Source organism: Harpegnathos saltator, unplaced genomic scaffold (genome assembly GCF_003227715.2).
Source record: "Harpegnathos saltator strain DR-91 unplaced genomic scaffold, Hsal_v8.6 scaffold391, whole genome shotgun sequence".
NCBI lineage: Eukaryota > Metazoa > Arthropoda > Insecta > Hymenoptera > Formicidae > Harpegnathos > Harpegnathos saltator.
Window position 1 is genome coordinate 222,493 of NW_020230196.1, and position 27,402 is coordinate 249,894.

General features: G+C 40.0%; 1 protein-coding gene and 1 long non-coding RNA gene across 2 annotated transcripts in view; one reads left to right on the top strand and one right to left on the bottom strand.

Annotated features, from left to right (window-relative positions):
- The window catches only part of LOC105185231 (neuropeptide CCHamide-1 receptor-like), a 38,354-nt gene that overhangs the window by 10,419 nt on the left and 533 nt on the right, over positions 1-27,402 (bottom strand). The gene's annotated exons all lie outside the window — the stretch shown is intronic.
- LOC105185219 (uncharacterized) lies at positions 8,054-11,958 on the top strand. The gene is made up of 4 exons (XR_849935.2): positions 8,054-8,251; positions 9,906-10,005; positions 11,448-11,537; positions 11,857-11,958. It is a non-coding gene; the product is annotated as an uncharacterized LOC105185219 (long non-coding RNA).

A 27,402-nucleotide genomic window follows, 5' to 3' on the forward strand; every position in this document is an offset into this window, starting at 1 on the left:
TGACGCGTTTTCGCTCATTTCTACATTTCCAGAATATTTTCTCTTCCTTTCTAAAACGACACATCCCGATATCTCACTCTCTTCGAGACAGATTAACTCGGTACTGCGTTTAATCGAGCGTTTCTCGCCCTCGCGACATGTACCGTGCTATCTGCTCCTCCCCGGGGAAAAGAGGCAGAAGGAAGCGGAGCGATCGGCCCGAAGAGAAATATCGAATCGTCGAGTTAATCAGTTACCGAGTCGTACCGACGCGAAAACATTAGACAGATTTGCCGCGCCACACAGTTTGCGCTCGCGCCCGATCGATACAAGAGCTAAAGAAATTTCTTTTCGTCAGCCTCGGGTGATTTCCCTCCATTTACGATCTACCTGACCTCGTAATAACTCAACTACCTATACCACCGCAACGGCGCGACCGACGCCGTCTTGGCGGTCTCCGCAACTTTCGTGGGTGAAAAAGTTCACGCTTTCAATGACTGGAACTTAATTAACGTCCCAGTGAAGGAGCTCTAATGGCACAAACAGAACTGCTTTTGAGCCTCGAATTCGCTTCGATTGAGCATTTCTCGAGGAAAGATTCGTGCGGCACGTTGGCGCGAAAAATAGAAAAAACGCTAAAGAAAAACGAACACGCACTGATCCAAGACCCAAAAGCATAATGAAACGCGGAAATCTGTACAGTTGAGGTTTCTTCCTTTCACAAATTTCCCGGTAAACCGAATGGCCGAGAAACATCATCTGAACGCGCGTCATTCAACGTGGAATAATACAGCCAGATTAAAATTCACGAGTACGAGCGAGATACGGTGCAGCATGACGAGTCGTAGCTATCGAGACGCGACTTATTTTGCAGCGCTTTAACAGGCATTTCATTGGAAACTCCCTTAATGAACAATTACAAACTCGTCAAAGAACATTCGTTCATATCATTGCGACGTCGATAGCCGCAATATCGATTACGTGATAACGTGTGTAAGAGAAAGAGAGAGCGTAGCGTATATATAACGTGTCGCATAGCGAGAAACAATAGCCGTGTCAGCGGCGATAAAGTGCCAGCGAGGGTGGAGAAAGCGGAATACTGCCGCCTCGAGTTGCGACGCGCTCGATGAGTATTAGCGCGTTAATTATACTCGACGTGAAGATCTCGCCGAAATTGCCGGCATCCTCTTACGACGAACGTGATTATCCGCATGCACGACTTAGGCCGCAATATGGATATTCCAGCGAGACGTAGTAATAGTCGTCAAGTGGTTCCGCTTCTCGAGCCGACACTCGGCGCATTAGATACTGCTTTCCGATACGAAAGATAGAACTCCGGCGGTTTATCGTCCAAGCTCACGAGATGAGACACGAGCCAGGTGAGGAGGGCGAGGGAGGGGGAGGATCGATATTCCGCGCGACGTTGTATTTTTCGGTGATTTTTACAGCGACATATATTGGGTTGGCAACTAAGTGATTGCGGATTTTGTCGACAGATGGATTTTACACTTTCTTTTGTTTCGTTAACGTGTTCAAAGTACCTAACCTATATTTTTTTCTTATTGTTTGGACTTCTACCTTTCATTTAGTACAAAAATTATATCGATTAGTTCCTTAGTTTTGTTTGTATCCCAATTTAAAAATGGAAGAGCAAGACGTGCACTTCAGACATATTTTATTGTATTATTTCCGAAAAGGCAAGAACGCATCGCAAGCACACGAGAAGTTATGTGCCGTATATGGGAATGAAGCCTTGAAAGAAAGGCAGTGTCAAAATTGGTTTGCCAGATTTCGTTCTGGTGATTTTTCACAGAAAAATGCTCAACGATCTGGCCGTCCAATTGAAGTCGATGAGACCCATATCAAGGCCATTATCGATTCAGATCGTCATAGCACAACACGTGATATTGCAGAGAAGCTCAATGTATCGCATACATGCATTGAAAAAAATTTAAAAAAGCAAACTTAAAATTTTGAATTTTCATTCTTATTTAAAATCCGCAATCACTTAGTTGCCAACCCAATATCCCTCGTGCGCTACGCGCGTTACTGTGTGTACTTTCGCCGGCAAGAACGACGATACTGCCGGCCGATACTCGAATGATAAATCGACCGTGCACTGATAAACTGCGCGTGCGCGCGTTCTATTACAAGCCCCGAGTGTACAGTTGATAAATACCGCTCAATTAGCATCGGTGCCGATTAACATCGGCATAAATATTTCATGGCGGGACGCACGTTTACGCGCGTTACGGTGTGAGGAAACGTCATTGGCCAGCCGTACGGCACGCACGCGTCGGCGATCTGTCCGAAATGCATTTATTAGTCCGCACGCGCCGCGATGATGCGCGCAACAGCGGACACATGCGCGAGTGACGTTGAGAATTTCGCACCGGCGAATTTCGCGAGACTGCGGCAGCGCAGCGGACGCGGAAACACCGTGTTTCATGCACTTCTGCGTCTCGCTACTTTTCGCCGCGACCTTCGGCCCTCCGCATTGCGAGGGGGAGAACGTGTTTGCGGCTGCTATCTTAACTAACATCGAGCGGAGTTACAGCAAGCCAATTTAACGCCGTCCTTCGCCGCTGCTCGTTGCGAAAATGAGACTCCACGTTGATAAGACGTGTCATTTGAATTGCAACCGGCGCGCCGAGCCGGAAGCAGTTGTTTGCCCTACGAATGCACATCCGAGCGAAACGATGAAACGCGCGAAATTCAAAGATCGTTTCGCTTACACGCTGCATATTTTTCGACACGCTCGCCGCTAGCGCCGATCCCTCATGGTAGATCAGCGCTCACATGTGTGTGACAGGGATCATTTTTGTTTTACGCCTATGTATGGACGAAGTCCATAGGCAAGTTGAATTTGTACAATTACATAAAAAAAAAAAAAATAATACACACGCAGCATACAGGATGGGCTGTGAGGATGGTTCTCCGAATGCGAATTGCAGTAGCAAACGTGTTAACAGTTTTTATGCACGAGAATTATCATCAGTAACACACACGCGCGCGCGTGTATGTGGCAACGGACAATTGAAAGAGATTTATGCGGATCTACATATGAAACGACAGAGCCATTTGGTGGCCATACGTCTGCGCGTGTACAGATAGATATAAAGAAAGCTCGAATTAGTAGTAGGTTATCCGGCACGATCTTGACAAGCGAAATAATCGCGTTAAAAACATCAAGGAACACAAATATTAGGTGTCGATTTCTCTGCGTGGGCGATCACCGCGGCGGACGTGCCTTTAAACCGCCGGCGAAAAGCGTTTCGCAAAATGCAAACTGTATTTTTTCCGCGGATATTAGCGGCGGATAAAGCCTCGTAATCTCTGATCCGCGGGCATAATCAGCGCGGTGCCATTCCACCGGCTAGCACTGCCGGATTGCCTAAGCTCCGATGCGTAATACCGTTTAAAATTGTGGTGGGATTTACTGGATAATCACCCCCGGTGCTCGTGTCATCTTTACACACGCTGACGCAGTGCGACGCCTGTAAAACGCCGATAGCTCGTGCACTTGCAGTAACTTTGATATAATATAATGAAGCCTCTCTGCCAGCGACACACGGGGATTTGCGAGCGCGACAGTTCTTCGTGGAAGCCGCGATTATTCCGACTACAGTCGGCGCAATAAAGCTGAAAAATATCGACCGCTTTTCCCGGAAGATATATACGCGCGCAGGTCGGACGAGGTCGGACGAGTCGTCGCGATTACGAATTATTTGCCGCAGCGAGCGAAATCTATGTCGCCGCGCACACAAAGAAGAGAGAGGAAAAGAATATATGACACACCGGACGTTTCGTTTCTTGCGAGATGACGGGTCGGCACCGACGAGTCCGTCTTATTCCCGACGGCGGGAAAGTCAACGAGACCGATGGAGAAGTATACGAGAGGATAACGCGACGATTCATCCACGGTATTATGCGCGGGAATAATTCATACCTTTCGGATATTCGCGTGAGCGCTGCCGCTCTCTCCATCATGAATCTCTTACATTTTTTATTGAAACGGTAACTACAGGACCGCGCCACCCTGATGTAAGTTCGCCCCAAACACGCTACGATATACGGACGATTCCAGCGTCCCTTTCTTGCAACGATAAATATTCTTAATGGCTGTCCTTAAGAGCCGTTTAATATTCCTGAAAGTATTCCAAGAAAGGAAAGCATTCCAAGAGGAAGATTGAAACGTCTTTTCTTCCCTTGTGTGATTCTTTAATCGCTCGCCCAATAAGGGACACGATCCCGGATACCTGCTTCAACATCTGTTATTTTATAAACTTGCATACTTTCATAAATTTCACGCAAATTTATCAAATTAGTCGATATTGTGAGGGACAGCAATCTCTCGCGTTGCCGAGGCGATGCAAGCGCGACGAGCGTAAACGGAATTCCAAGGAGGAGTTTACAAAAAAACATTTAAATTACGTGACAAGCATGATAGGAATATTACACGTAAACGGCGCACGCGTATTCATAATCGGATCATATTCTCATTCCGGTTTCTTGTTATCTCAAATAGCTTTTGCAAGCCGCTTACCAGCTTTCTCTGTGTTTGCTCTCTTATCGATTGCATTTCCATCATAGATAACGATATTTATCTGCACAAAGTCGTTTGTATTCACGTCTAATTAGAACATAAAGCGGAGTCATGCATATAAAAGCCGTTAAATCCGTCTGTGAGCTGAAGTAATTAAAAACTTCCACTGCGTCTTGCCCTCGGCAATAAGTTCCGCCGCGATCAGCCACAAAGTGCAACAAGTGCACGTAATTAAGCACGCAAGAGTTTTACTTTGCTGCATAAACGAACATAAATCTTAACGCGTTTTACACGATGACGTAGTTCTTCCTGGAAATGTCGTCTCGCTCGCCGCGAAAGCTCTTTCGTTTTCTGCCGTGACTTCATTTTGTTATTTTTTCAACGTAAAGTAAATAATGAGATTTCCATCGTGAATGTACGGGCCGATATTTGAAGGTTCGTAGATTATACCGTGTGTCCAGGAGAAAGCGTGTACATCTGCAGTAAAGATATAGTTTCTTTTTTTTTTAATTCTGGAGCCAAAAAATTGTGCGATTTTCCATGAATATCAACGCAACACGGAACTTTGGCGTTTAACGCGCAGAATTGACGTTGACACTTGCGCACTTTAACAAGGAGAAAATATTCATGGAAATATTTTGGCATCTGATTTGTGCGTTCTCTCGTCACAAAAATATCACATGTCCCCTCTAATTTATCAAACTCCCGCGCGACTGTCGCCAGAACATACCATTACTCGTCTCTCTTCTTTTCTATTCTCTCATACGCGCACGATCATACGTATAATTATAACAGCTTGAATGAAATAAATGTAAAAGTTCCTCTCGACGTGTCAGTATCATCAAATGATCAACCTTGTTCTTCTCGCGGCAGAAATGTTACATCCGTCCGCTAAAGAAACGCGAGGGAATTATTCAACACGACTCTCAGGAAACTCTCCTGCGAAGATCTATACGCGCACTCCCCTCGTTCCATTGCGGATATGTCTTGACATAATTAAGTCAGGCGCGAGGGTTGTGTATCGCCGTTAAAACCTACGCCTGATTAATTGGCGCGCGTATAATGAACGGTTTAATTAGGAGCGAAATGCGTTTCGCGCACGTCGCGGCGGTAGAAGAACGCGAAACCACGTGGACGAGCGCGCCGGCAAGGAGAGACAGCTCCGTTGGAGCCAATTTTTTCCATAATATCTCCCTCGAGCGGCGAGGAAGAACGCGTTAACGTATTCGCCAGATGGCACAGGTCAGGCGTATATAAGCCATCGGCCGCGAGTACCTCCCTCGAGAGAAGCAACATAAACCTCCTCCGGCGGCCACCTCTCGTGGGATCACCGTAAAATTACAAAAGCACCCGCTCTCCGCCGGCCGTTATCCTTCAGCTACCTTTTAAGCGCATCCTCCTGGTCGCTCATCGGTCACCTTTTCGTGTCGCGAGTAATCTGTAAGAGCTTTCACGGCCTCTCTTCGGCCTCTTCGGCACATGTCCGACCGACCACAGGTTATTCGACCGGAGGGTTCTTACTTCTCAAATAAGACATCAACGTCGGACATGTCGCACTGCTGAGCAATATGGCCGAAAAAAAAAACAAAGTCTCACGGCGAGATATTCGCCATTTTCTCTTTGATTTTTATGGAGTACGTTGCAGAATGGCTCGAGATAAGGGACGCGCATTTTTTATACGTGCTTTATTGCAGGTTTAGGGGTTGGAACAGTTATTGGAGACTATAAGGGCGTACGCGATCGTGACCATATGACGCCGACACCATAAAATATATGAAAAAAACTTTAATTAAAAGTTTCTTTTTACGGAAACCAAGCCAAGTCCTTTGTAAACGCTCGTTTAGATTTCTGCGGATGAAATGGATACCCCTCGGGGAGAGAAATAAATAATTCAAAATTATTATAATTGTGAATTCGGAGCTCACAGAATGTATTGAAAGCGCTTTGTTGTTTTATTTCGGATTTACGGAAAATAGCTTATTATGCGAAAAAAATTACACATTCTCTATATATCAGCTTTTCTGTGATGTAACAATTAGCTAAAATATTCGAGAGAAATGTTTGCACATGTTTTCCGGTCAAAGAAATTTTTGTATAAAATTGAAATAATTATAATATTTAATTGTACTATTTTTTTGATAAAAATTACATGTCATTACACGAAATGTCATAACATTTCCGCTCTCTGCGCTAACGCGTCATACGCAAACCCATGTATGGTTTGTTATTCCGAAGATCGCACGGTTTTCTCGATACACTGTACATGTTCTCGATACGTAACATCATAACAATCCTCGACACGACCGTGCGAACACATACAGATGTCGTCCGTCATTTAGATTTATCAAATTAATTAAAGGTAATATCACAACCAATATTAAATTCGTACATCGCGGTTAACATATAGAGATCATTGTGATGAGTAAGAGCATCATTAATTTGAGAATATGAATAGCACTTTATATTTGTTAAATTTAAATAAAAGATATAAGTATAATGTAAACTTAATAAAAGATACAATCGAAATTCCCATATTTTCCACTTGTTAAGAGAGGGAGAGAGAAAGAGAGAGAGAGTTCTCCTGTAACTCTTCTCGTGTTCTTTGTACTTATTAAGATTTTAACAAGTATTCAGTAACAGTAACATTCTGAAACACAGTAAACGTTATTGAATGGCGCATTAGATATACGATATAACGAAAAAAAAATATAATGTAGAATTATTATAAATTTTTATAAATTGTAGAATATATTATTATAAATAGTAGAATAAATCACGCAATGATGCTTTAGCTTATTAATGTATGTTATTGTTTCTCCGAAGGTCAAACTATGGACTAATGATCTACGGACTGACAACATATATAGGATGTACGAAAAGTTTCGAAATTCCTTAATATCTCGGAAAATATGCATTTTAGAAAAAAATATTTCATACAAAGTTAGTAGGCGTATAAGGCTTTTATAAGGCGTATTACATGGCAATATTATAACCTTGAATAGCGTTGTCAAGATCACGTGAAGGACTCATCTTAAATTTCTGAAATGGACTCCCTATTTTTCATTATATATTCTTGTAGCTTATCTCGAGGGCTTTCCAAAACACTATAATTAAATGTTTTTTCGTTAGGTATTTTTCGAGTTGCAAGACATTACCCAAGGTGTGTCGCGTGGAGGTTGTATGGCCGAATTTACACTTCTTTTGTGTGTGTGTGTGTGTATGTGTGTGCGTGTGCGCGCGCGTGCATGTGTGTGCGGGCGCGCGACGTGTGCCCTCGTGCGTATATACATGCATACTATGAGACAAATATTCTTTTCTTTTTTGTTTTCTTTGCTTGTTCGCCCCTTCTTCTGTTTCCTTTTCTACAGAATGCCGTCGATCTGTTGTTACCTGGTATATACCTTTGAAGAAAAGCACACAATTGTAATAAAAATATTGAATTTATTACTTCTAATACCTAACCTAACCTAACCTAACCTAATCTAACCTAATCTAACCATTTATATCGTACGAGGTGTGAATATTGCATATGAAAATCCGAAATGGGCATTCGGAGCGTTGAAAAACAATAACGATCACAGTAAGGTCAATGGTGGAGAAAGCGATGTGTTTATGTTTGGAAGATAGACACGCGGATTATAAAAACGATGTCGCGAGTGAGGTAGACAGTTAGTCGCTGTTGGACGCCCGAAGTAGACGTGTCATCGCCACTCGCGCAGAAAGTTGGTGAGTGTTAATTAAACCATTGTTTTCTAATGTTCATCGTGTGACCGGGATCGAGCATTGTTGTTCCTTTATATAATTAGTTGATTTCTCTTAATTCCGAATACCGATATCGTCGTGCGTTTCTCCTTCGGCATCGATTCAGATGTTTTCTTGGTTATCAGATCGGGCTCGCTGTGCGTTTTCCCGAGGGGCGGGGAGGGGGCGGTATAACCTAAATGATCTGAACCAGCAGCTGAGAGGGACATCTCGTGCACTTTCTCGCGATGTCCATTCTTGGTGCTAGATGGTGGTCTTTAGGCTGGGATATGTTGGTGATTTTCTCGTGCGCTTTCCTACCGACTGCCCGCTAGCGGTTCGAACGTATGTATACCCATTCGGACAGCCATTTTTAATTAATTATCGCGTGAGATAATTGCGCGAAAGCCTGACTCGAAGGTGTTCTAGCACTCGGTGCGTCTCCGTATCCCGCTCGACTTTCACCGACGGGCGTCTGAATTATATTATCGTTATGCTATCTATTGTTCTTTTTGTGTTTACTACCTCGAACGGCTCGTCTATTCATTCGGTTCTTAGTGTGTATGCATAAGGCAAATAAACAAAAGGAGGAAGGTCATGTCTGTAGGGACTCCCTCCATTTATATAACCTATACGTTATTTATACATCCTATACGTTACTCTTACAATACATATTTTTATTTAAGTGTGCGTAAATACCGCTACATGTTTCTGAGCGTTTGCATTCATAATTAATGTTCAAATTGCTGGCCATTAACAGTCTGACAATGTGCCAGTCTAATGTTAAAATTGGAAATAGGGTTTTCGCACACAAAAATAAGAATAGTAAAATCGACGGTGCACCTCACACACACACGCACACGCACACGCACACGCATACGCACACGCACACGCACGCACACACAAAAGAGGTGTAAATCCGATCATACAACTTCCACGCGGTATACCTTGGGTAATGCTAATGCCCGCGGTACTGCAACTTTTAAATCTTGTAACTTGAAAAATACCTAACGAAAAAAATTTAATTATGGTACTTTGGAAAACCCTCGGGATAAGCTATAAGAATATGTAATGAAAAATAGGGAGTTCTATTTAAGAAATTTAAGATAACTTTCACGTGACCTTGATAACGCTATTCAAGGTCATAATAATTGCCATGTAGTACGCCTTATAAAACTCTACTAACTTTATATAAAACATTTTTTTCTAAAATGCATATTTTCCGAGATATTAAGGAGTTTCGAAACTTTTCGTATATAAGCTTATATAAGCGAGCGCCATACTTGAAATCATAACAGTCTTTAGCAGGACGTTAAAAAATCAACATGTCGGGAGCTCTTACGCGCTATTTTCGATTGCTTTTCTAAATTAATTGAAACGCATGTAAAAATATTTACGATCTTTCGCGAGTAGACGTGCCGAGATAGTTGTGAACGGAACGTAGGAACGTCTCGAAATTTAAAAACGGTAATTAGCGCACATAATTAAGTTTTGTTGTGTTTAAAAGAGTATGATATACGGAACATAAAGGGTTGCAACTCGTATTCTCGATTGCTCCTAATACTTTTATTCTCTTGATTTATTGTAACAAAGCGGTCAATCGATTTATAACTAATCAACAAAAATTTTTTTGTTTCAGGTTTCTAACGAAAGTTGTGACCATACTACAAAGATAATTTCGGTAAATGCGGATGCGGTACCGGAGGATCCGGTTCGGGCTGAATGTAGTTATCTCGAAGGTAAACTTATAGACTTTTTATAATAGACAACTTGATCCTTTGCAATTGGACGAAAAATATAATTGTCGAAATAAAAATGGTTCACCTATGACCAGAAAGAGCAATTTGATCTGTTCCTCGTTAAATTGCGTTTTTAAATCAGCAAAGTTATATTTTTATTCCATGATTATTCTTACGTTTATTGTGGAAAAGTGATTTACGTTTTCTTGAGTTAATTTTATATAAGTTAAACGTCAATTTAGGAAACTTTATGCAATATTGTCAATCTATCTCTACGCAAGTGCGTCACAAATTGACGTGCGTTGTGTTACCTCGGTAATTGTGTGGCTTTTAATGTACCACGCATTTAACGTATACAGAGTGTTTCAAAATGCGCGATTATCTTTTGGGAATGTGAAGAGAATGAAATTCTGAATCGAAAGTTCCTCTTGCATTTTTCCTCGACTATTAATAACAAAGTTATTAACGAGGAAAGTCGATCAATGGCGTGGCGCCGAAATTTGTTTTTATCTGATGATATTAAATAACTCATTTATCATCAATTAATTAGTTTTAGCTTTAGCTTTAGCTTTAGCTTTAATTAATTAAGGCTAATGTAACTAACATCGTGCGCCGCGATCAATATGTTCGGATCATGCCTAATCAGTGGAGGAGTCATTAAATGGAAATAGTAAACAACAGATTTCATATGTATTAAATTTAAATGAAATACAGTTTCACACGTTTTCAATTGATTTAAAGTGAAAATAAACGTCCTCTATTACTGTGATTAATTAACCGGAAACAAATTATTTGTTAAGCAAATAATTGTCATTGTATATAATTCTTTGTCAATGTTCTCGCAATATTTGTACCATTGTCGTAAAAGCAAAATGACAAGTTAAACTTTTTTCTAACTTAGTAACTCGCTTTGTTCTTTCAATATGTAATCTTAAGTTTTATATAGTCGGCAGCTGCATAACAAATACGCGACAAATATTATAAATATCGGAGAGAACACGTATTAAATAATTAAATATTACAACATAACAAGAAATATTGACATTATATTCTCTCAAATTATGAAAGAAAACATGTAACTGTGCTTTCACGTACATGCGTTATCCTTTTGAAGGTTGTTGTGACCTCCGGAACGACATAAATGTAAATAGACATTATATTCGGAGTGATAACAGTCTTAGAGGTGAAGGTAAATACATTGGAAGTTGATACTATTTCCGACTGTTTTAAATTGACTCAAACGTATGCGAAAGTATCTACAAGATTTCGCCAGCGCAGTTTTCGTACCGAGATTGTCGTGAGCAATAAAAGTTTATCGGAATTTAGAAAACGTGACTACTATATAGCTAAATATAATGCAATATATATATATGTATATATATATGCTCTTATCTAATAAGCTCTTTATTACTGCAACTAATCAGAATTATTTTTTGTTTCAGGTCGGATGAAGCGGACTGTGAAGATAGTTTCCGTAGATGCGGATGGTGAACCGGAGGATCCGGTTCGGGCCGAGTGGGGTCGGCTCGAAAGTAAGTTTCCAGATCTGTCGTATTCCTCCATTTGTCCCTTTGTGATCGGAAAACTAATACCCGTACTCATAGACAGGTCTTATATTTGAAGCCTCCTTATATCCATCTTTAAATGCTGCACGGATTATTTTATTGGCTACCAGACCATCTGAAGATAAACTTAAGGAAGCCTTAAATATAAGGCCTAACTATGAATACGGGTGTAAGATATAGTTGAAACAAAAATCCTTCACTTACGATCGCAAAGAGCTAACCTATATTGCCTTCATTAAATTGAGCTGTTAAATCTAATCAATGGAACTGTGTTATTTTGTTTCAGAAATGTAAGCTGAATGTGGCCGACCCCTGCGGTATTTCGGTGAGTGAGAAAAATGGATATCAAATTTCTAAGGTAACGGGAACAGCGATTTATGATGGTGGGTGTTTATGAAACTCGTTCGTATCAATGCGATTTATCACGTAGATTTTTACATATACATGTATGTGCCGTCGAATAACACACACTGTTCAAAATATAATAGGAGATTGTTTTCTCAATTGTTTACGATACTTTATATCCATTTGGAATTTTATTTTACTTGTAATTATTTCTCTTTCAAATAACTAATTTCGATTTAATTTAATTTGAACTTCAGTAAGCATATATATTTTTACTTTAATGTTACCTTTTAGTTATTTACTTTCACGTTTGGTTCAAGAGCTACAAAATTTATTAACAGAAATTTTCATTGCGTGCAATTCCCTACTTACATTATTTTGAACAGTGTATAATGCGCATCACATACTGCGCCACCATATGCGAAACTTACGAATACTTCACTGGCGGACTTTGATATACCGCCTTCATTATTAATTTTTTATGCGGGATTCGTGGTACGAGTAAATTACAATAATATTAAAATAAAATTCATGAAACGGGAAACTTATTTCTCGGAAAATTGAAGTGGAATTATATCTTTCGTCCTGTTGATTTTTCGCTCATATCGCTCTTTATTTCGCAACTTTTTATGCGCAAATCGCGATTCACAATACGAATATATTAAAATAACAGCATGTAACAAATTCGTGAAACGAGAAATTCATTTTTCGGAAAGTAGAAGTAATACGTACGTTCGATTTTATATATATATTTTTTATGCATTTGATTTTGTTAAAATCGCTTTTTAGTTCGCCACTTTTTACATGCGATTCGCGATTTCTCAGTATATTTTTACCGTGCCGGAATTTATTGAGCCGCGATACATATTCGTTTTGAACGATTCTGCATTTTTAGCATGCAATCTTTCGAATTTTCGCTGATCAAATTCACAGATCGCGCTTTGAGATAGTTTGCTTTAACATCGTCGAAATATTCAGTAAACGTTATAATGTGAATATTAATCGCGTCGCGTATGAAGCATAATAAAGTGAAGTGCAATCAACGTTCGGGACTACGCGGGACGTTATGGAATTTCCGATGCAGAGCGAGGCGAATCGGGATGCAACGGTAGATCTCATCCATGAACTTGGACATTGAAGGATCTGACTGGGAGGATCACGCTGGACGCCGGTGGATTTAATCAATAGTGAGTGTTGAATTTTAACACTTACAGAGTGTTCTATCACGTAGTAATAATGGTATATCGCATTGATTCACAACGAAAGAATACGAATATGAAATTATACCAATCAACAATACGATACTGTTTAACTCTGTTTAACGCTGTTTAACGCAGTTGACATTCAGATAATTTAATATTCGTATTGAAAATATTCTAATAGCATATTCCGAAGCTTAAAGTGAAAAGTCGTAGATAGTAATATGAAAATATCGAGATCGCAGTATTTGATCAGCGATATCACATAAATTTTGCACAGTTGGATGGCTATAAGTCTGAGCAAGCAGAACTTTCACAATGTCGTTGGCAAGGTTTAATCACTTATAAGGAAAAAACGATTGTAATTCAATATTTTCCTGCTGTAATTTTAGATTCTAATTGAACTTCAGAATATGCTATTGAAATACTGTATGGCAGTTTTTGAATATCATGTATGAGCATATTGTGCATTAAGATGCACAATTAATTAATATGATTAAGAATTCCGGAACCATTGCGTTTTTATGAAACTTTGAGAAATGTATATGATTTGTTCTAAAACATTGTTCTATAACATGCCAGCAATTTAATAGCAGTTTATTCTTTTATCGGGAAACTCTGATTGAGAAGTTCGTGGTAAATGAGACTACAAAGGAATTTTCACTCATCTGTGTGCGCGCGTAAACTCAAAAGTAAATTTGAAACTTCTGATTGACTTCAAAGGATGAAACTACCACTTTAAGATGAAATAAGTTTTCAAATTACGGTCAATCTTCTCTTTGTTCAGTCATATCTTTGTTATAATCGCAATCGCTAGCGTAGTTAGAGAAAAACCGAAAAACATCAAAAAATAACAAAAAATATCACAATTTCTGCGGTTTATACAATAATTCCGCGTTAATATGCTAAAGCTTAAATCTTTCACGGGTAGATTGAAGACCAACATTTCCTCACAATAAAAAGTAATTTGTTTCAAATAATCTGTTTAAATAATTACTATACTCGTTGATTATAAGCCATAAACGTATAAAAAATATTTCAATGCGCATAAATTAATTTGCGTGTGCCATTTCACTGTTGGTTCGCTTCGGCATAGAATAAAACTTCATATGCGCTGAATATGTGGCAAAAACGGCAGAATAATCCAGAAATTACACTAGACAACATAAAATCATATTAATCGCATTAATGGCTTATGTTATATCTTGCGTATTTGTTAGTTTAATTTGTTCCACGGGATTTTGCACGTCGCTGATTCTTATCAAGCTGTGCAAACTGAGAGCGCTTTATTTGCATCTAGATACATGATAAAAACTTCAAATATGATCTATTTCATATCTTGCGTAATATATTATTAGACGATAAATAAGAGCTAACTCGCGTTTCTCTGCGTAAAATTTGGGAGTAAAGGTTAAGCCAATCGATGTCGGATGTTTTTCCCTCAAAGATCACGATGACTGAAGTTTGAGAAAGATATTTGTACGTATCGAGTGAAAGGAAAACAGGGAAAGTTAGAGAAAAAGTTTTACGTTAGGCAAAGAGTTCTCCATTCATTTCCCGTCTGGACAGTCCAGTGTAGGATTTTCGTGACATCACAAACGAAGAAAAGTGTAAATAAGAAAAGAACCTACCCCTGACATTCGAAGGAAATGTCGTTAAAAATATATGAAGCGGTCTCTTTTATCGAAGTTTCATGATTTTCTGAACTTGCTTCTTCTGTCTCACCTTTAACGGCATTTATGATCTAACGGCATTAAAAATGAAATACAAAAGAAATAATATAAAAGAAAAACAAATGCGTTTATACTTCGATATTAAGTTATAACACGATTAGTTTCGTTTGAATACTGAAGTAGTACCTTGGCTAAGGCTTTTCTTTTGTTTGTTTAGTCAGACTTTTTTTTTTATCAAAGTGAGAGAGATACTAACGCGTGCTAATTCCAAGTTGCGTTTGTATCTTTGGAAAATCATGCATCATTCTTGTCAAGTTTCTGTCAAGTTTCTTACGTAAATCTTTTCTTAAACAGTAACTTCTTAATTATAAGTCACTAAACAAACGCGGAACAAATATACCAAAGGAGAAGATCAAATGGAAGTTGTTGCAGTACAAATATTTAAGTACCTAATTGGGTTTTAATTTTTCGATATAGAACAGTATCATGGGAAGCGGGGAACAGAAGAGGAGAAACTATAGACAGCGTGTCCGTAAGCTACGAAACTCGAACGATACCTTTTGCTAATCTGAACAATCTATTCGTGTTTAATCCGCGTTTCATAAACAAAATGCAGGAAGATTAGTAATGTCAGCAACTCATTATCATGCCAGTTTGCACTTTCCTAGGTAGTACAAACTGTTCAAACGCGTCACATAAGAAAGTCAGCACGCGTCATTATCCGCGTCTTATTGCTGTCGTGCGTTTACTTAGCTCTCCCCCCTGTATTTCTTACAGAAAATTAATGAGGAACGGTATTAATTTTCTGCCGTTCTATAGTGCTTTGTTAATAAAATGTGTAAACTAAACGGGCAAAACTAAAAGATTCAACCTTTCCGATATATCGTTGACAATCTAACGCTTACATATCTAGGCGAAATTGTCGAAGCGATTATTTCTTGAGGAAATAAAGAAATAATGTTGGATATTCCTGTAAAAGACGTTTGAAGGATGTTTGAAAGATTAAAGCGTTTTTTACGTGCTCGTGCGACGTTCTCAAATATTTATGCCGTCTAAGTAATTAAATCGCCTATTGACACGCGACTATGAAACATATTATATCTTTCATGACACGCAAAGCATGTCTCCTCTGCAAAAGACGCGGAAATATTATAACGAAATATACAGCTCTCACCTCGGATTTAATTATTTTGCGCGCGCGCGTATTGATCTAAATATCACCTTTTTTTTTTCTATATCATATACATTTCATCTCTGCAGCTTTCGCTCTTTTACGAACGTAATGTAGCAACAGTAGCGGAGGTTTATATTGTATGTATTATATATACATATGGCGCGAAGAAATCTCAAAGTGCTAACTTAACGTTCGATGCATTTTTACGGTCTCGTGTAATAAAGCCGCTTTTTATGAACATCAACCCGCCGATATGGTTCTTATATTGATCTTGTTTCCTTAGTATTATTATACAATGATATATATATATATATCCGGCAACGGGTAAAAGCCATACGTCGAATTTATCGGAAAATTATGCCTCCATAACCATTAATTTGAGAACATAAAGCTTCCGCCTGTGTGTCAAGAGCACGTTTATTTTTACCGCTTTTGTAAATGTATTTTCGTAGATTAATATCTCCATATCTGTGTGTGTGATAGTACAATAACATGTTGGATTGCTTGTAATTTTTTAATTGCATCGCCTGCGACTGATCTTGGGCGAATTAACGCGATCGTAACTAAATATGTGTGTCGATTTAGTGTCAGAGGTTTGAAAAAGATAAACGCTCTACTAACTTTAAAGCAGAAACTGCTTCGTAAAATTGCCAGCGATGCACATGTATAATATAAACACACACATGTATGTGCGAAATTATCTAGAAATTGCTTTTGATACCAGAAAATTCTAACTTTGAATATCGACGGGCAAAGTAACTGCAACCGTGGATACGAACTAATGGATCGATGGATTTCCCGTTTGTGAACAACTTGATTGAATTTTCATCTTTTTTTTAACAAGCTAGGTATTTTTTAATAGACTAATAGACAGGGCACTATATCGCTAAACTAATTGCTAAATTGCCGGAAGGTAAACCAAACACACATGTAACAGAGTTAAAAGATACAGAGGTACAATTGAGAGATACGCGTTTACTAACACATCTATACGCATCTACACGCATCGCTGTAACATCGATCGCATTAAATGGACAAGAGGTAAAACATGCGATATACAAAAAAGAGAAAGAAGCAAAAGCGTATTTTGGTATCTGTTCGATATGCGTGCAAGGCGCGCGCTGTATAATGCATATTAGAGCGAACGGCAAGAAAGAAAAAGAGCTCGGCTTCTCCTCTCCCTCTTGTACATGCGCATGTGGTGCGCGGCGAACTAAATCATCCGTATTAATTTTCTGTATAAGCGAACGTTTCATTATCGGAAAATCAACGTGAAAGGATCCGCATACGTTTATCCTAAATAGCCGGCCATACGCCGACGGACATTTCGATAGATCGGGCCTCCGGGCGAATTCTACCGTGTGTTGCTTGCTACGCGCGTGATGGATCTAATCCGTAAATCAGATTCCGCGATAGCCGTGTTCATATATCACGGAAAACAAAATTAGGAGGACTTTGAGGATCGATCGATCGTAGATAAAATCGGCCGGCCGATGTAACAGGTCCGAGCAATGTCCGGCAGCAGTGGGTCGTGGGTGTTGCAAAAACTGCAAGGCAGTCCGTCACAGTCGAGGAGCGTATTAACGACGAAAGGAGAAAACTTCCGTTTCGTTAAACCATCGGGACGTGATCCGCCCCAAACGAATTTCTCGCGTCTGTACGTAACAACCGGATCTAATCTGCGGTTTCGGTTTCGCGAGCGAGCCCATCAGGGCATATTACGGATCAGCAATGGGACAAGCAGCCGATCCCCCCCCGGCTTATATTGAGAGATACAGGAAAATCCGAGCGCGGATTTTCTCGAGCGCCGGAAGCACGCGGCGGAAGTGTCCACTCATGTACGCTCATCCATCGAGCCCATAATATCCTGCGAAAAAGTGGAAGACGGCGAGGCGAAACGAATGAGAGGATCAGAATTTTTGAACTTTATTCGGGGAGTTCGGGGAGTTGCCGGATGTTAAGAGCGCGTGTAACGCGACTATCATACGAGAAATACACCGCCGTCCGCGCGCCGGTTCCGTGTCGATAGCGAGATTGAAGCGAGCGTTGCTTCCGTAATATTATACTGCGCACGCGATACAAGGGTCGAAAACGACAACTCCGGCCGCGGTCCATAATCCGACAGCGGAATCGCATTTCGGCGAACACACTCGGAGAAAAGTGGAGTTTCGCGTCGTTGATCTGTGTCCGATGGAAATCGCGCGTCGATTCTCTCTCGCGCGACTCGGCAAGAATACGTAGACTCGATAAAAGTGTGTCGATAAAAGAAACATGCATGAGGCAGAAACAAGTTACTGTTTACGGAGCAGGTTGCACATATCGAGCAGCCGTCGAATCGGCCGCAAGCCGAGTCGGCTGAGAAATACGGAGCATCCGTAGTAATCCACTCGGCTGCATTCGACGATGTATGCCTCTCAGCCCACAACGTTGTAAAGTACCGCAACTCCGTTACAGGGCGAGCCGAAAGCGTCACGAGCGCCGGTACGATCTGCATGTTCAATTTGCGAGTCGCGGATTAATTGTGCAAAAGTTATTTGTACTTGACTCACCGGTGACGCACTCCACGAACAGAGTCGACGGTACGAACTACTCGATAGTGTTATAAATTGCGGCGGGATGAGGCTGTGCAAGTATTTCGTCAACAAGGTAATATCCGATGACAGCCTCGTCTCTGTAGCACGCCATTGACACACGACGCATCCCCGATACCGTATTGTATCACAGAGAGAGAGAGAGAGAGAGAGAGAGAGAGAGAGAGAGAGAGAGAGAGAGAGAGAGAGAAGAACAATATCGACGTAGTATTCCATTTCTCTCTTAATGCACATTCCGATGCCTTTCACGTGTCGGGCTCGCCTGCGGATTCCACTTGGCAGGAATGTCATACGTATACGAAGTAACTTAATTAACCATTAACGAGACAGCGACTCCGCATTAATCTGCCCAGAGCTCGTTAATCTCAAGATGCATTTTACGGGCCGACTGCCCACCGAGATTCGTACGTCGTGTAACTTAACGTCGTGCCGGGGTACGCATCTGGGAATTAAGGTACTAGGGTTTATAATTGAGACAAAGTGTTCCTTCTATGTGTCGCGGACGTCACGACAATTAGGAGCGAAGTCGAGGTCGACGTGTAATCATCGGGAATATGAGCGAGAATAATTAAGGATTTCCGTAGAGAAGGAGATCGATCCATCGGTGGCTTCTGAAACGAAGGCGCAGGCTAAGGGATATTCGCGAGTATGTAGGGCTCGGGGAAACACGCGTACTTAATGAATTTACGCGTAAGTCACGCGGCTTCTCGCGGCGACATTAAACGGCGCAGTCTGGTTGCGGTGTGTATAATAGCGCGACAGAGCCGAGTCTCATTGCAGAGCAAACGTACGTTGAGGAAGAAAAAGTCAGGTAATGATGAAGCGGATGATGAGATAATGACAAGAACGAGAGTAGTAATGAATAAAAGATGATGATTAGCGGCTAAAAAAGAGGACAAAGAAATACGAGAATCAATTTCGCGGGCAACGCACTGTGTCGCGTTCGTGATTAGCCGCAGCCGGTTGTCTCTCGTGCCGTTAATTTGTGTCTCTCTCTGTCTTATTTTTACTCCTCGTTGTTTGAGTACGTAACGGGTACTTTCGGGTAAGAGATCGATGCTGACGATAAACTGCTAACTCTCAACGAGAAACCTGACGCCGTTCACTGACTCTCATTAGATCTCGTATCGATATATTCTACAGCCTTGCCATTATGATTCTCGTTATCGTTATTGTCGTCATTAATCTCAACGACGCCGACGTCGTCGTCCTCCTCGTTATATAGCCTGCGACTTTCCGTAAGGCTTGTTTACGTCACACCGTTTTTTTTTATCCGTTCGTCGCGTAAAGAGAGGATTCAGATTGGAGAAATGTTGGCGCACACACAAATTAAACTGGAACCGGCAAGGAGCCCGTGAATTTCTCCCGTGTAAATTAGTTTACGATTTAACGCAGAACATATTTGCAGAGCATATTTACTTTGTCGTGAAAGTGCGTCTCTCTTTCTCTCTCTTCCTTTGCACGCGCTTCTGAACTGATTCATTTCTGCGCTACAGCTGGCTCCCGCGGAATTTCGACGGGTATGGCTTTTTGCCTGGCAAGCGCTGGTCGTGCTATTTCGATAGTAAACGCCAACCGATAATCGCATTAACCTTCGAACTTTTCACCCGTCTAACCGGATCGATTCGTTTATTGCCGTATAGTCGGCGCATAGTTATAGACATATCGAGGACTATATTACGTGACGATTAAAGTTTTATTACGCCGCGCTAATACATCGCCGTCGAATCGTGACGTTTCAAGTTTCGTAACAATGGGCAAGTTGCGAATAGAGGAGGCACCGTGAGAGGCAAGTTCCCGATTTGAATGTGAACACGCGTCGGCGAAAGTTTTCACGTTAAATTGGAATCGCTCTCGCGGGGTTTACGTGCGAATTCGTTCGACGCGCTCTTGTGATCTTTCTGAAATATTCGGGGGGAACGCAAATGCGTCGTTGTTCCACTTGGAGCTACGCACCGGCTGCGTCTGCACGGAATATTAATGAGCCGAATAAGCGGAAAAAGATCCCCGCAGCAGTGCGCACAAATCGCTTTCAGATTTATCCAAAGATCATTCACGCTATTGGTTATAATCTGACGCGTACACACATATACCCGCACACTTGATCAGTAACATTGAAAATCTGGCGTTTGAAGCGTGTCGGTTTGGACGCGCGTCGTTAAACATTTTTTATAATATTTACGCATTATTCTCGTAAATAAAATGATCGTTTTGTTTTGCTACGTTCGCGTATATATTACTTTGTCGAAACAGCGCTCAAGCGTATTCGACTTCCTGATTAATCACATAACATGCATTCGCATTTGACGCGCATTCCGTTCGTTAACGTTACTATTCATCCGTAAATACTCTAAATTACATCGTTTCTCGGATTATCGCTACACTCCGCGTAATTATTAATCTCTATATAAACATGCGCGGTGTACGGCTAGATTCCGGCGCCATTGTTATCTGAATCTGCGATCCCTTGATAGCGTCGCGCGATTTTTCGCTCAAGTTGTGCAGCGTTGAATCCACTCGCGGGATATCATAACGAGAAAAGAGAAAACACCCGACGCGAACGCTGCGGGCTCGACGTGGGCTGGGCGCATTGGAAATGACCAGACGTTCGGTTCGATTGCGGCGTACCTTACGCGAGCTACGACAATCAGTTTCCGTAGACGAAGAAGCGCCATTGGGGCCAGGCTCGCGTAGATCCAGCTGGGTTTTCGCAGGTTCAGGCTGTCGTTATTCCGAAAGTGAGAGATTTGAAACGCTTCCGCGGGAGTCTGCCTCGTGAAAACCGATGTGATTTTCAGATGCACGGAAAGCATCCCATGCAGGAAAAACAATGTTGCATTTGCATAAATGCATTTACGATTGTTTTTTTAATAAGTCATGCGTGTAGCTTCACGCGTGTAGCTTCACGCGGGACGGCGAGTGTGGTCACACGTTCAGCAAAAAGAGCGACTTAACAAGCGCTTGGCTGCCGTGCTGTCAGCAGCAACTCGCAACTGTCGTCAGATTTTTTGCTAAACGGCACTTGCGCTTCTCCGACGTGTTCACTATGTGGTGTTGAAAGTGCACTTGGGGAAAAATGACGACCGTTTAGTAAACATGTTGATGAAGCTAATCGTTGTTAAACGAGCAAATCGTGTCGTTCAGTAATATCGCAACAATTGCCTGCAAAGCTGTTTTTTCCGCTGAACGTAACCAACAATCTCGTGATATTCGCGCACAGTGTATCTGCTGCTGTAATTTGAATACGATATGGAATAACGTAGAGCGGAAAGCTGAAGCGCGATATCGAGTACCCGGGTACAATACCCCGAAAAATTACCTCTTATCGCGAGATATTTCACTATGGTCTCGCAGTCCTGGGATCTACTTCGGCGAACACCAAACAGTATATCGTTATTTGTTGGAAACACACACACGCACACATACATTTTGACGTTGTAACTGTCGTCGTAACTATCGTCACATTAATTAAACTTGTCTCGATTATGGTACAACGGGAAAGTTGCGAAGTGTATTTTACTAAAGATATGCATTTAACGTAACCGTTTATGATAGTATTTACTTAATTGCTCGGAAGCGCATGCCTCACATGTGTGTTATTTTACTTGATCTTCGACACGGGTCTCGACACACAGGATTAACAGGGTAGGGTAGTGTTTGCGCGCGGAAGCTTTCGCATACAGGAGACATTCGGATTGATAGCATTGCGGAGCTGTGGCTGGGCACTCAAGGAAAGCTCCGAACGTGACATTACCGGTTTGTTTCAGAATGCACGAGCCGTCGCACTTTGTTACAACAATCTGCCAGATCTCACGCTTGAATACGCATATTAAAATCTCGTCAAAAGTAATATCGCGTGTGCTCAGCTTATCCTAATCTCGTGAATTTGGATTGATATCAATCTAATCGTCGTGTATAATCGACGGAAGCAAATTTTATTTGAAACCAATTACCGCGGTGTTCTCATAGATCCTCTCTAGGTTCGCGGATTACTGTGAAACGTCGCATGCATGAGGGAACATTTTGGTCGAGTATTTGTCGAGGTATTTGTCGAGAACAATAAGAGATAACGTCTTTCACTGGCGGAAGTTTTAATGCGGTTAGTGAAAATGATATAATGAATAACGACATTCCTGCGGTAAATTGTTTTTTCCCAAGACGAAAGATCGCGAAAATCATGAAGCAAAAATTGCGTTAACGTTGCACGTAACTATGTTTCCAGGCGAGATTCTGTCGTTACGAGACTATGCTAACATCGTTATAACGTATTTTAAGTCGTGAAATTGGTTGTCCTTCTAACAGGAACCGTGATTAGAAATAGTCGTGTTCGTTTGTCGTGTTCGTCCCATGCAAAACGGAAAATTTACAATATGAGATAAGATGGCAAGAAATTAATATTGAAAGTCGATATATTCTCTTATCTGCAGAATAGCAAGGGGGGTTAGCACAATTTTCTATCTGCGACAGATAGAATATGTCCTTTATGCGTTATCTTGTACAAGGATAATTATCTTACACGGAGTGCGAGTACCCGGACAAGAACGAGAGACGAGCTGGAATAATGAGAATAGTAGTCTCTATCGCAGACATATCAGCTTACTCTGCGTCTCCATTATAATCTTCAATTAACCGTAGATTGCTACTCTTTGCCCCTTCCCATGATACCTTGACCTAGTTTATGCGAACATCATGCGCTAACTGTTTGTTCGATAGGCTATTTCTTCCTATCTTTATCCAAGGAATTTAAGAAACAAAATTATTTGAAAGAGAGGAAAAATTCTTCCAAAGAGATATAATGCGATTTTTCAGGTTGGTTCAACAGAGAAAACACATTAAGTACGTGCAGTACGTAAGAAAACATACAATATCCCTTCGATTTTACTGAGAAAATCTCCAAGGGCCATTTTGCAACAAGTCCAATATAATCCACCGAGCAAACGTTCAGCAACGTATGTACGATTGCACCGGATTTCAACTAATTCCGCGAAAACTAACTGGAAGTCATACGTTTGAAATTGCAACGCGCAAATATGTCTTTTCTCTTTTGAACCGATCTGGTATCGACGACACGTGTGCGGTTTTACAGGACAATTTACAGGCGATCGTACGTGTGTATTTGTTTCTCGGGTATGTGTTTTAATTAAAGCTATTCATTATTGCGGTAGCCCGGACGACGAGGCGAACGGTATGGCGAGTAGGTCGATTATGCGATCATGACTCTACCATCTGCTTGGAAGAATTCCGAAATCTATTTTAGTCAAGCATTGAAATTGAAATTCGATGATACAAATAAACTTGACGAAAGCTGCGCTATTTTACGTCGGTAAGGTTCGTTCAAATATACTTAGGCGGGAATCTTTGTCACGGGAATCACGTTCGATCATAACCGAAGTAACTTGACAAATGTAAACTTTTCAAGAGCCCACGTGTGAGACGTGAGCGCACGGAAAAGTAGATTTAATGTCTTAATTAGGAAGTTTTCTCTACGCGATTCGTACGCGGCACCTCTATATGTGACAAAAAGATCCGTTATCGGTTATAAAAGAGAACAAATAAAATTACGGAACACTATGGGAAAGAGAGAGGGCGAGAGAGAGAGAGAGAGAGAGAAAGAGAGAGAGAGAGAGAGAGAGAGAGAGAGAGAGAGAGAGAGAGAGAGAGAGAGAGAGAGAGAGAGAGAGAGGCTGTCATGGACAGTATTTCAACGAGAAATTTCTTTGAGTCTATTCCCTTCAATCTTTCCGTTGTAATATCGTCAAGGCAGATGACGCAACGGGTAAATGTTTATTAGCAAAGCATCGTGAAAGAGACGATGATAATTACAAGGAGATTTTGTTTTGATAGTATTACAGCTCAATTTCCCATCTTTCCTGGATATGAAACTCGAACTAAAGGCAGACGCGCTCAAGAGTAAACATCTCTAAAATACCAACCATAACTTCATTATTCTTCGAACGTAAACCTCGGATAAATGAAATGAACGGAGTCGACGGCAGGTCTGCACAAAAAATAATCATATCGATCTGGAATATTCCTCTCGATATGATTATTTTTATTCCTGTTGCGCGATATCAGTTTCCGTTATCTCATGGGTCTTTTTGTTGTGCATATTTTTGTCTATATTATCTATTTCATGTTTCGTCGAAACTCGTCACTTCCTACGTAGAATAGTTCGCAAATACGATACCGAAATTCTCATCCCGGTTGAGATAAATAAAATAGAAGTCTTTCTCCCCTAAAGATAGCTCGGAATCCTCTATATCGCATGAGTCGCACAAAGAAATTCTTTCAATTGCGTATTCAGCGCAACTTGCTTTGAGCAATAGAGATACGCTAAGATTGCATTTGTGCGAAAGGCTAAAAGAAAAACGATCAATACTAGATGACGTGTTAGCGTCAGCTGTACGCACAACGGCGTGTAATAGCTTTTACATCTAGCGGCACAATAGTAGCCAGGATTTTTCAGTCGACATAATGCCGGCATATCCGTGCATCGCGACTGTTGATCGTTCAGTGAAGCGGTAGCGTTGTTAAAAATATTATTAGAAAACTTTAAATATTACTCGAAAATTATAAAATAAAATCTGAAATTAATAATAACAGAGGCAGCAACATTTGATATTTTCGTATCTTCCTTATTTGTTGAATAATCGACAGTCATAATGCACGAACGTACGGACAAGATGTGTTTGATCAAGAAAATCTTATGTAATTCCGCTAAATTTTAAGGCCATCATGTCTGTTTGTATACGATTGTGTGTTCAATGCTCAAATTAGCACGTGTGGTAATTTTTGCATATTTATACAACGAGTATCGAATGCCGAACGAATATCGAATATTATATACGACGAGAATCTAATTGAAGAGGTAGTTACCTAGTAGAAATAACAATCACTTTGTTTATATTCTAGGAAATTAATAGCTAAATCGCGTGATTTATGAATTATAATCGTTACACTCCATTTTTATCTATGAAACTACACTCGACGCTTACAATATCGGCTCTATCAGGGTAGTTATTAATAATATATTGTTCGGTTAATAATTTCTCTTGTTTTACATATGTATTCTTTATGTGAGATAATTATTAGAACACATGGCATTCGACTTGAAAGAAAGAACAAATGATGTACTTTTTCTTAGTATAATATGAAGTTACTAAGCTCTATCAAAAACCATTACTATATATATTATATACTAAAGTTGGATTCTCACGTATTATGTTGCTTCGAACTGCACGAAAATAATTACAAAGAGTAGCTAACGAAAGACGATCAACTTTAATGAAATATGAGAGATTAAAAATCCATTCAGTTACATAAGATTTGCATGACAAAACTGCAACATAAAGTAACGCGTGATATAATATAAAAAAGTGACAAAATGATGAGTAGAAAGAACGAAAGTGGCCGTGCAATTTACGAACGCGAGTGATCGAGGTACTTGGTAGGTTCCTTTCAACATGATTTGACATTTTTGTCGAACACTGATAGGAAAATATTGGAATTCATGCCACTGTACGTCACATTCAGGACAACGCATGTTCCACTGAGATGCAAATGAAAAATTATTTGAATATGCATCAGAAAAAACAATTTTATCCCATGTATCGTCAAAGTCGTTGTACCATAGTGCGACACCGTTAAAAATTGCCTTGGAAAGTTTACAAAATAATTTTTAATAGCTTATTTTCACAGAAGATCTCCCCTTTGCGATATAATAGACAAAAATATTACAAAATATTTTTACAGAATTGCATCGCTTTCTGTCGTTGATATGAGATAAGCCATATATTGTTTAAAAAAGAAATAATCCTATTTTACAATTAATGTACCGCATGATGTCAAATATTTTAAAATTGATTTCCTATAATTTAGTTGAGACAATTTGGAAATTTATATGGTAAAATAATTTGTACTTTCTGTCTACAAATATTTATATTTATTCTCCGTATTTTTTATGACCTCTCAAAAGATACAATCGGGACTCAATGTTAGAAATGTACATATCACTAAAAGAAGTATATTTTATTTACAATTTTACGGAAATTTTACTAACAGCATGTAACAAGAGAATGATGTTGTATGCTAAAAAAGATATCCATAATAAGAGAAAGAGGAAAAAATGAAAAAGAACTTGTACAACAATAAAAACGTCAATAATAATGTATATTTGCGATGACAACTTTTTTAGATACGACGTTCTTTTATAATATGCGCAATTGTACATGTTTCTTTTATATTTTTTATGAGAAAAATCCAATGGCTATACTGATTAATAAGAAAGAAAGCGTTGAGAGAGATCTAATATTAAATATGAAAATAAATACATAACGAGAGAGAGAGACAGGGAGAGAGCAGTAGTTGATCGAATCATGACTAAGCAAAAATCAGCATCGACCAAAGATTATTTATGGATGAAAAGAGAATGCGAAACGCAAATTCTGTATCTCATGCGTACGAAGAATCGCTGTTTAAATATATTGAATCATATCCATGCATAGATAGGGATAGTAGAAATGTGGCACAAACAAGTGTGACGTAGATAATAAACGGACGCGCATAAATCCATCATCCATAATGGTAGAACGTCAAATTTCTCAAATTCGTGTCGCGGAAATCTTCGGCAACAAATACACCGGAAGATAATCAAATAAATAAGACATTTCATACAAAATTTCTTTCTATTGTACATGAAAACTTCCGAGAAGTAAATAAGCCTACATCGAAACATAGATTTGATTAAAGAAACAAAAATAAATATACTTTTTAACATGTTCGGCAGAAATGTGTTAAATTTTTAAACTGATTTCTCTGTTATAATCTAACTATAACACCACTTTTACGAGT